This window comes from Coffea eugenioides, chromosome 8 (assembly GCF_003713205.1).
Source record: "Coffea eugenioides isolate CCC68of chromosome 8, Ceug_1.0, whole genome shotgun sequence".
In the NCBI taxonomy this organism is placed as follows: Eukaryota; Viridiplantae; Streptophyta; class Magnoliopsida; order Gentianales; family Rubiaceae; genus Coffea; species Coffea eugenioides.
In genome coordinates, this window is record NC_040042.1 from 3,651,854 (window position 1) to 3,662,920 (window position 11,067).

Consider the following 11,067-nt stretch of genomic DNA (forward strand, 5'->3'; position numbering starts at 1 on the left):
TAGCTTTTTTGTAATAAAGAGTAACTCAAAATGAGTTACTCAAAACAGAAAGAATTTGTATGTTACAGTTTATTTTAGCCAATAAATATATTCCTTCTTGTTTTCTAAATTTCCCTTCTTCCTATTGATTGCAGACTTTCTTCCTATTCATTACAGACTCATTATAGACTGTATTCACTTTTGTCCGCCAAAATTGATTTTCATGAATACTGGATATCCCAAGGTGATGGCTGGAAGTACCGTGATGATGCTACTGTGATATATGTTACTGTGATGGTGCTATCATTTGAAGAAAGAATTTGGATAACTGGTATAATCTCTGGATGGTTGTCTCTAGTGTAGAGCTTTGATCCTCCAGCCCTACTTGACGGTAGGGATTAGGAAAGTTTAAGGACCAATTTTCTGGGTTATCATATCATAAGCTTAGAGTTTGAGGATAGCCCTGTAGCAGGATCACCAATGCTCAAGCATAGTGAAAAAATTGGATCAGGGAAAGGTATAGAAATTTTTGTTGGTAGGAACGCTGGAAAGTGCTTTCAGGCACCAACTAACAGGAAATTTTTTCTTTTCCTTCTCTTTTGTTTTGGTTCTAAATTTGCATAGACGCAGGATTCGTCATTCATTGTATATCTCTTCTTCTTGCATCTTAGCGCCAAAAGCTATGCTTGTAATATGGTGGTGGTTCAGAAACAGTACTCAGATCAGCCATAGTCAAAGGCAAGAATCTGTAATTTTGGTGCTAAGTGCCTCCACCTGTGAGGCTTATAGACGGAAATACATTACCAAGTTGCCTGTGTAAAATTTAGTACAGTTGCAGGGCCACTTAAGAGCAAGTACAGTTGATCTTTGCCCCTGAATAAGCAAAGTCCTGATGCAACAAGTTACAATAACCAACACTTCAACGAGAATGTAATCCTTATACCATATTCCCTGCAATTTATAAACAGATACATGGTCAGAAGGGGTACAACTGCTATCATCAAATGTTAGGAAAAAAGGAACAGAAGTATTTGGTCCATAGATAGGTTAACTGCTCCAAACTCCAAAGTTTGGCTGCAGTAAAATTTTCTTGAAGCTTTATTATATAAAAAGATGTAGTGATAACTCAGATATACATTACAAGATCGCTGTACTATAAACCAGCTTCAACTCCTAAGAAAGTGTAGGATCTAAAAGTTACTTATATGATTCTCAACTCTCTTTCTAATAGAAGAATCAGGATATCGTTCTGTCACCTTAGCAATGAGAAGATGAGAGCTTTTCTGGCAGTTTCTATGTCAACACCTCGTGCATGCAAGTAGAAGAGTTGGTTCTTCTCCGGGTCAATTATAGCAGCTCCCTGGGAACATCTAACAATCGGCAATGAGCTGGAGACTATGCTTAACATTGATGGTAGCCCTAGTTCCATGAGCAGCAGGCTTCCAGTGAGTTGCCCTGCCCTGCATCTGTTTGCTGCAAGTCTACATGATCAGACATATCTATGAGAAAGATATGAATTACTTAGCAAACAACATTTGAACTAAAGCATCTACCCATGACCCAACCATTTTTCACCCCAAACCTTTTAGACAGCTTATCCCCGGCAGTCACCATTGGGTGCACTTTCAGAATTTAAGATCACTATAATGTAAACATGTTAATAAGCAAACTATCCATTTTATTATCATGTGAATATAGAATGGCTCCTATCTCTACCCAGAATTGATCTGGTAAATGATATAATTGAATCTCAAGGGCTATGCCCATTGTAATTTGTAGCAGCCAAATTTGTTCATCCAATCAAAATTTTGATGGGTGAAAGAAACCGACAGAGAAATCACCGGTGCAGCATGAAACATGATTGGCAGATAAACTATAGATGGCATCATTTCCAACCAAAATGTTCACCTGCATGAGCTTAAGATTTCAAGAAACCTGATGCAAGGAACCAAACTACTCATTCATGAACATGAATCGATAACTTGAAGTTTGATATACATGGTCAGTCTACTATGCAAATCTTTTGTTTGATTACGAAAAGATAAACAGAAGGTGGGTAACTACATAATTGTGTCCGGACCACATTGCTGTACATCAATGTTGTGCCAACTCAGTTTCCCTCCAGTGCTTAGCTCTATGAGCTCATAAGTGCTTGTTGATTCCTGGAGGTAAATACATAACATTGAGAATACTCAATATTGTGATTAAGCTTTACATAAAAAAAAATTATTTGCATAGACGATGGAATATATAATAATAATAATAAGGTGCACAGGTATGGGGAACTTACCATATCAAGATGGGACTGGATAAAAAAGCCCTGGGGTGGATGATCCAAGACACGTGGTGGATTCCAATCAAAAACTAATTAGAAATTTAGATAAAAATTAAATCTGATTAATGTGAATTTATAAGAAATGTAAAATTACATTTTTAAAAATAAGGAACAAAAAATTTATTTTATAAAATATGAGGGACGTTTGGAACAAAAAAGTTATTTACATACAAGATGGAATATAGGATAATAATAAGGTGCACAGGTATGGGGAACTTACCATATCAAGATGGGATTGGATAAAAGAGCCCTGGGATGGATGATCCAAGACATGTGGTGGATTTCGATCAAAAGCTAATTAGAAATATAAATAGAAACTAAATTTGACCAATGTGAATTTGCAATGAACATAAAATTACACTTTTAAAAGTGAAAGACAAAAAAAGTCATTATGTAAAATATGAAGAATATTTTGAACAATTTTTTCAAAATAAAAATAAAGTTGCTAAAAAGTGAATACAAAATACCTGAACAATGGACATGCCATTGTGACTTATCAGCAACTATGTGAATGGATGGTGGGCCAAACTTTACTAGCCCATTAAGATTGACTTGGGCAGAAAAATCGTCCAATTGGGTTCTCCGCCATGGACAATTGCTGTTAACGGCCTCAGCTTCAACGAGCAAAATTCTGGGCTCCGCGGTTTGCATCTGATCCTCGTAGGCAAATTTTTCAAAATTATAAACTCAATAATCTGTGATATTGGAGCTCAAGCCCTCTTAGGTATTATAACTCAAAGTTGATTATTTTATAACAAAATCAAATTGATCAGTACCTTTTGGCTGGTGAATTTAAATTTAAGCTCAATTCTTTTTTGAAAAAAATATTCGTGAGTTCAATAATGCGCCATCCAAGGAATCACCTGCAGTTGTAGGTGTCCGTGGAGGGGTAGCTGTCAGCACTCAAAATCTTAGAAAATTTTAAATACCTCCTTAAAAAGTCAAAACTTTTCATTTTTATCCTTATAAAATTTAGACTTTGCCTCTCCCTCCTCAAATTTGAGAAGTTCTTTTATATCCCTTTGACATGTTCAAAATTTTCATTTTATAAAAAAAAAATTTTAAGATTGCCTCATTAAGTATTCACTTATATCCTTGAATATTAATTTTTGCCCTTCAATTGTTCTACAAAAAATGGAAAAAATCAGCAAATGGTCCTTCACATTTGTAACAAGTCCTTTTTGGTCCCTTTCATATAAAAGTTGTAAAATGGTCCCTCACATTTACAAAAAGTTCTTTTTTGGTCCTTAGCTTGTGAAAAGATAGAAATGGTTCCTCACATTTGCATAGAGTCTTTTTTTTTGGTCCCTCACATTATTAGAATTTATTACAAATATATTTTATTAAATCTTTAGTTACATAATTAAAATATATTCATGACATTGTTATTGCATCATTCGATTCTTCAATTTTTAGACCCTAGCTCCTCCAGTAAAATCCAATTTCTCTTGACCCATGATTTTGGCCGAGTTACCATCTGGTTTGACTTTGAAATTTTATTTGGATTTAAAATTGGGTTTCATTTGGGGAAAGAAATTAGGTGCTGGCATGTGACTTTCTATTTGGGGGAAAATGATGAGTTGTTCCAATATCACCACTGAAATTTTTTGATTCGTAACTAAGAGGTGCGTTATTCAGGTGAAAAACTAACTAGAGATGATGTAATTAATGACATCACAAATATATCTTAATTATGTAGAATAAAAATTATATATAACTAAATTTTGTTTAGAATATATTTATTTTAAATTCTAATAATGTGAAGGACCAAAGAAGGAATTTTTTTTGGCACATGTGAGGGAACATTTCCCATCTTTTCATATGTGAAGGCTAAAACATGGACTATTTGATAGTGTGAGAGACCAAAAAAGGACCTTTTATAAATGTGAGGGACCATTTTACATCTTTTGATATGTGAAGGACCAAAAAAAGACTTTATACAGATGTGAGGGTCCATTTCAATAATTTTCTCCACAAAAATATAAGAACCCCCCCCCCCCCCCTCCCCCTCTTCCTCCCCTTCCTTGAGTATATTTATTTACTAGTTCCGTCAAGCACATATGCTAGCCTCTACTTCCCTCGGTGCTAATCATTTCAAAGTCATTGGATTCCAAGACTAATATAATTCTAGCACTATAGGCGATAAGAATTAGTACAAGGAAAAGAACACGAGAACGTCATAATTCGGAAGAAGTAAGGTTTGGGAGTTGAAACCGTAGAAGTTGTAGTATTTCATTCTTTACCAAAAAAAAAAAAAAACCATAGAAGACTTTGTTCCTTTCCCCCCTCCAAATTTGAGAAATCCTGTTACATCCCTTTGACACTTTCAAAATTTTTTTTTTACTTAAATCATTGAAAATATTATTAAACTTTACCCATGGAGCATTTTACAAAAATATCAGAATGCCCCTTAAGGATACTTATTTTACTAATTTAACATTACAGGCAATAAGAATTAGTACAAGGAAAAGTGAAAGAGAATGTTATACTAACTAGGAAGAAGTCCAGTTCGAAGTTTGGAAGTTGAAACCATAGATGTCGTAGTATTTCATTCCATTTTTTTGGTCAAGAGTTAAGATACGGTAATTATGACTTGATAAACACTAAAGCAAACATATCTTAAGATTTGAAAGATACTCCTGTGAAGTTCTCAGCTTCCCTTGTGACTAATTACCCCAATCAACTCCTGTATTGTGACTTGAGGACAGCGGCCAGACACAGATGGACCTACATAATTCTATTCATTTCTAACTTAAAACTAATAATAATGTTACAGATACAGATTAATGTAGTGCGGGTGCTATGTAATCCCAATCGTGTTTAACGTGTTTATGAAAGTGGTTTCCACATATAACTTTTTGTTGGGCATTGATATCTTGATAGTAGTGTTTAGTTTAGTAGTACACCAATAATTTGTTACCTGGTGAAAGTCTTTCTCGTCTTTTAAAATGATTAGATTTCTGCTGTTTGGAGATTTTAACGAGGAATGAGAGAAAATAGTAAATGAAAAAAGTTCGAAGGCATCGAAGAATGCAATCAAGAAGCAAATGGAGAGAAATTCAAATCAATAGCTGCAATAAGAAGTACTTTTTTTTTTGTTCTTCCATATCAAGAGGCTGGAGAGACATCCCAATTGTTCTAATGAGGATTTTGTTATGATATGATGCATATCCTTCTTGGTTCTATATAAAAAAAAATGGAAAAGAAAATTGTGCTAATGGATGGCTTTTAAAGACATTTCATATTTTTCATTAGCTCTCCTAGTTGAAACTAATCCTATCATGGTATTAAGCTCGATTGAGTTGGAATTTCATCGAACACTTAGGCTCTGTTTGATAATTCAACTCAGCACTTGAAATTAATGAATTCAGATATTAACATATTCAGATCGTTTGATAATAAAAAATTAAACATTTAAAATAATTAAGTAGTACTGAATTTTCTAGGCAAAACTTGCTCCCAAAATTAAGTGATAAACTATTCACTTATCACTGAATGTGATATGCATTCAAATATATTAGATTTAATACTTAACAATTTAGTAACTTAATGGATTCAAATTTTAATTTTATCAAACGCACCCTTAATTTCACTTCACGGCTACAGTTTTCCGTGGTACGATTGGTGTCAATTAGGTTTTAAGTCGATCTTGGTTTGACTCAGTTAAATTGGAACTTAACTTAAATTCAACTTGTTTTTAGCCACAAAAATAAGAGTGAAAGAGGTCAAAATTTAACTTGCCCAACTCGTTTTGAACCACATAATGAAAATAGAAGAGATTGGTAATTGTCTAATTGTTGTAACGATTAACTCGAATTGGTTCTTGAAAACTAATTCCACAAATCAGCGGCTGTCTATGACTGTCGTCCAACATGCCATAGGTGGCTGATAAGATATGATTGAAATTCCTCTGCCAAACTGTTTCCAGATTTTACAAGTGTCGCACATTCATTATGGGATATTGTCCGCGGCGACCATTTTTTATATACACTACTACTTTTTTTTGTCGTCCGGATTTTGGCTCATGCCAAAAACTTCTAAAGGCGGCTTTTATAAAATCTTCAGATGACATAATTATTGCGCCGTGGAAAACTAATTTAAGAGTAGACTACGCTAAATGACTTTCTATACTAATTTAAGAGTAGTTTTTTTGGATATAAATTAAGAAACAACACTATAAATAGTATTGCAAAAAAACAAAAAAAAAGTTTACAAAAGGCTTGTATATATCAAAGGCTGAAAATAATCTTATGTTCTTAATTCATCAAACCACTTTTTACGATGTTTACACGAAATAAAATGACATAATTTTCAAATAATAAATTCTTAAAAAAAATCTCAACAAAACTACTTGTTAACAAATTAACGTAACGTAAATCTTAACAAAAATATTTATTTTTTTGTTAACAAATATCCTAAAAATAACATTTATTTAGCAATTAGCTAATTTATTCTAGCACCAAATGAATCTAGAAAAATCTGCCAAAGTTGGCATATCTCAACAAACTAATCAGTCTCGCATGTATGCAGCCAAAATAACTTAGCTTTAGCATTCCTTTTTTTTTTTTTTTGTTTGGTCGATACAAAGCAAAATGCAGTAAATTGCATGGAGCAATCCGTTCAGTTTTTCAATTTTCACTCCTAACCCTATAAAGTTAGAATAACAAATGCTTTCTTTCCCTCCTTAGGGAACTTTTTTTTTTTTTTTTTTTTGGGTTGAAAGAAAAGAACAAGATACTTCTTAGTCAACATTGGATCCACTAAAATGGGGAAATGTTTCGTCAAATCTCCATATTTTGTTTCTACATACAATACAAGCTTATTTTTTTGTCGCTTAAAAATTGAAATTGATTGAAATTGCGCATGCACAGGACAATCACTGACCAGCTAAAAAGTGCATGATTGGAAAATGACATTATATTAATTAATGTCAGCATGAAACACCTTTAAAAAGGAAAAATAGTTTGATCCACAATTGAGTTTACATGAGGTGAAAAAGACTTTTGCCCTAAACATGTTAATTTCTTGCTCAATATATTAATTCTATTCATTATTTTCATAATTAATCAATGCTATTAATGAAGTTTTGGTTGTGAAAAAGTTGTAATTATCCCTACACCACATAATAACACAATGGATGGACCATGCTTATTTTTTGCTTAATCATCATAACTATAGGAATGAGTCCATTAACTCCATTCATTGAATCGAGCTGATAATACCTTGACATCTTATCTACAATGTTGTGTTGTTGTTTTTTTTTTTTTTTTTTTTTCCAAAAATCAATTCGAACTGATGAACTGCATTGCTGGCTTGACAATAAATTCTTGGCTCAACATGAGAAATTATTTCCTCTTCTTCTTTTGCTAGCCGTTGGTTTGAGGTGGAGTGAGACACATCCCACCATTGTATGAGACAAAAGGCCGAAAGGGAGTAGACCAAGAACGACAAGGATGATAAGGATTTCTTTTGTGGCCTTTGAAACTTTACAATTCCCTAGAAAAAGACCATAATTTTCTTCCAAAATGATTATTCACTCTCACACTAATTGACCAACCTTTTTTTTTTTTTTTTTTAAAGAAAACTCGTCCAATTCACACCAATCCGACCATTAATTGGACAATGCTAATTAGTCACCTCCAATAAGATTTTTTTTTTTAAAAAAAAAAAAAGAGTAAGTGAAACATCTTTGGTCCATTGTCTTTTTTTTTTTTCTCATATGAGATAACTAACGCTCCTAAAAAGTGTAAATCTTCATATTGTAGCCGTCAGTTCATGTCGAATGGTAAGTTTGGTCGTAGGCATCATGAGTTTCCATTAAATTAACCACCCCTTGAGAGGACGAATTATGCCAGGCCACCGCAAGAAACTTGATAAAAATGGCAAGTAGAAAAGCAACTTCTCGAATTGCTTACTAGGGATGCAAATATTTAGCAAGTCTGGCTGAAATTTGCTCAAGAATTGGTAAGGTTAGATCTTTTCATTTGATCCATTTGATTCTGAGGATAATGTTAAGAATGGAGAAGCCAAAAGAAGGCCAAGATTAGTCTCGAGCAATTAGAATTGACAAAAAATAATGCTCTTCCACTTTTAATGAATTTTATAATATTACAGTTAATCCACAACAATATAATTAATACAATTAGTTTACAACTTGATGAAAATGGTCCTGAGCTGAGCCCATTTTGCAATTTTTTGCTTTTGATATTCCACATATGTGAATTATTTACTGCCATCATTAGATTGGTTCATTCTTAGATTCATAATTTTTCTTTTAAATTTTTTTTTTCTAGAACGGTTGATTGGATTGCGTAGTAATCTTTATTAGTAAGTAAAACACTAATTGAAGCACTGCATGATCTAATTATTACAGTTTATTTACTCAGAATAAGTTAAGGGGAAAACAGGAAGCTCAAGCTAGTGTATCAAAGTTCATTTACTCCTAAAATCATGAAATTTGGAAGTTTGTGTGAGAGACACATACATGTCTATGCATAATGTAAACCAGGAATGGACAATTGTTACATCAACTACCAAAACTTGCACTTCCTTAAACTGAGGTAATGACTCAGCCTAATCATCATTCCGCAGATGTGCAAATCAACTGCATTTTCCATGAACAGTTGCACACAACACAAAGACGGCATAACTTGTCAATTTGTCTATGATATGATCACGCGTTTGAGATTCTTGAAGTTGACCTTAACAAAGAAATTACAGACAAAATTGCTCCAAAACTGCAAGACTTTTGGTTTATCGGGCAAGTTCAGCCAACCAAAATTCAAAATCAAGCCATCCATGAGGCAAGTACTAGACATTTCTTGATACTCTTGTTTCGTACTTTGTACTGAGATATCACCTGATCCAATGAAAATTTCATTCGAAACATGAACTCGGGAGTCCCGCGACATAGCTACTCTAGAGTACATAATAAGAGTCGGTGATGGTGATGCACTGTCAGTGTATATAAGATTTACTCTAATTTTTGTTATCGAGTAAATGCATGAATGGTTATTTTTAGCAACTTTGCTAAAACGTGAAATTAACGGGATTTATAAAGCTACCCTTTTCAGATCTATATTGAATGTGAATGGGAGTAAAGTTGATTTGCAATTTGGAGATAATTAGTAATAAAAATGTAAAAGAAAAGAAGCCATCAGTTATTTTCATGTGACGCTTTGGCCTTTGAGTAGGCATTATCTTGATGGTGATGTTTGTCTAACCTACTTCAGTGGTGGGCTAAAAATAGATTTGATTCTCCATTGATATCTTATATTGATTTAGTTTTGGCTGCATTTAATGGACTAATAATGGAACACTTTTTATATCTGCCGTCAGAAAGACGTGTGAATAGGTTATGAGTAGATAATTGTGATGTTAATTATCTGATATCGTTAATGTGAAACTCTCCTTTTTGGTTCTGGATAATGAGGATTAGTGGGACAAATCACAAATTTATGAAACTTTTTGGTCCAAGGAAACAAGCTAGCAGGTTCCAGCGAAATCTTTACGAGTTAATTCAGTTCAGACATGTCCCGATGAAACAAAAAGATTCATTTTTTTGCCATTTTCATGAAACGATGCAAGTGTTGGAAGTCCATTTCACAATTGGCTTACAACGGTAACACCACTCTGTGTGTTAAAAAGCCTTGAGCTATGGTTCTTTTTTCTCGAGTCTCTTTTCACCTTTTCTTCTCATCTGTAAAGCACAGCAAGCTGTTTTGTTGAATATTTCTCCAGTTATCAATTCAAAAGGAAAAGGAAAAGACAAATGATTTCCAGTTGTCCATCTCTAAGTTAACCACAGCATAATAAGTTCAGTTCTGATGTCAATTATTCTGTCAAGCTAAGCTAATCTCTGAAACTGTCTTGCAACCTTAACCAAGCAGAATTTGTGGCTGTAAAACCTTCCTTTCAAACTTGTTGTGCAAGTTAGGACTGCAACTCGCCACTGCTTCAAATTCCCAAAATCCCTCGAATCTCCCAAAATCCCATACCTTCACAAAGGCCAAAACCATGAGAATGAGCAATACTAACAATTTCCTCCTCTTTTATACTGTACCACTTTGTAGATGTTTAAAAAGCAAGCAGTTCCATCACATCTACTTGGTATTTTTGCTGCTAAACCTTTTTATTAGTTGGTTGGTAGCGTTTAATTACATGGCCCTTCAATAAGTACAACTTTAGATCAATTAGATGTGAATTCAACAAATATCAGCAAGATTTTCCTCCACCAAGTTGTGTGCTTGGTCATCCTCCAAAAAGTGTTAGTACTAACAAGCTCATTAAGCACTTTCAGGACCCCCTCTTTTTGAACGCTGGGCCATAACATGACACAATCACTTCACTAAACAAAGCAAAAGTTTTTTTGTCTGACTCAGGATGATGTGGAAGGACCTAAGAGCTTCAAGACTTGATAAAGAGTAAAGAACAATGACCAAAAATCATACTATATATAAACATTCCCGAATGCCCCTCCAATCAGTGCTTGCCTTCAGTATCTTTAATTGTCAAAATATTTAAATTTACTGTTTTTAGGATGATCTAGGTGTGAATGGAGTTCTGGGTTTTGTGGGGTCATCTTGTGGAATTTTTGGTAGCTTCAGACAAGCAAGAAACCTTTCGGCTTTCGGTGTTTGTATTTTAGGTTGTTGGCTTCTTCACCCTTCAGTCCCTCTATATATAGTCTATCCGGCACTCACCTATGTTTACTCTACACATCTTCTCTTCTTCTATGGATAGCTAATCTCAGC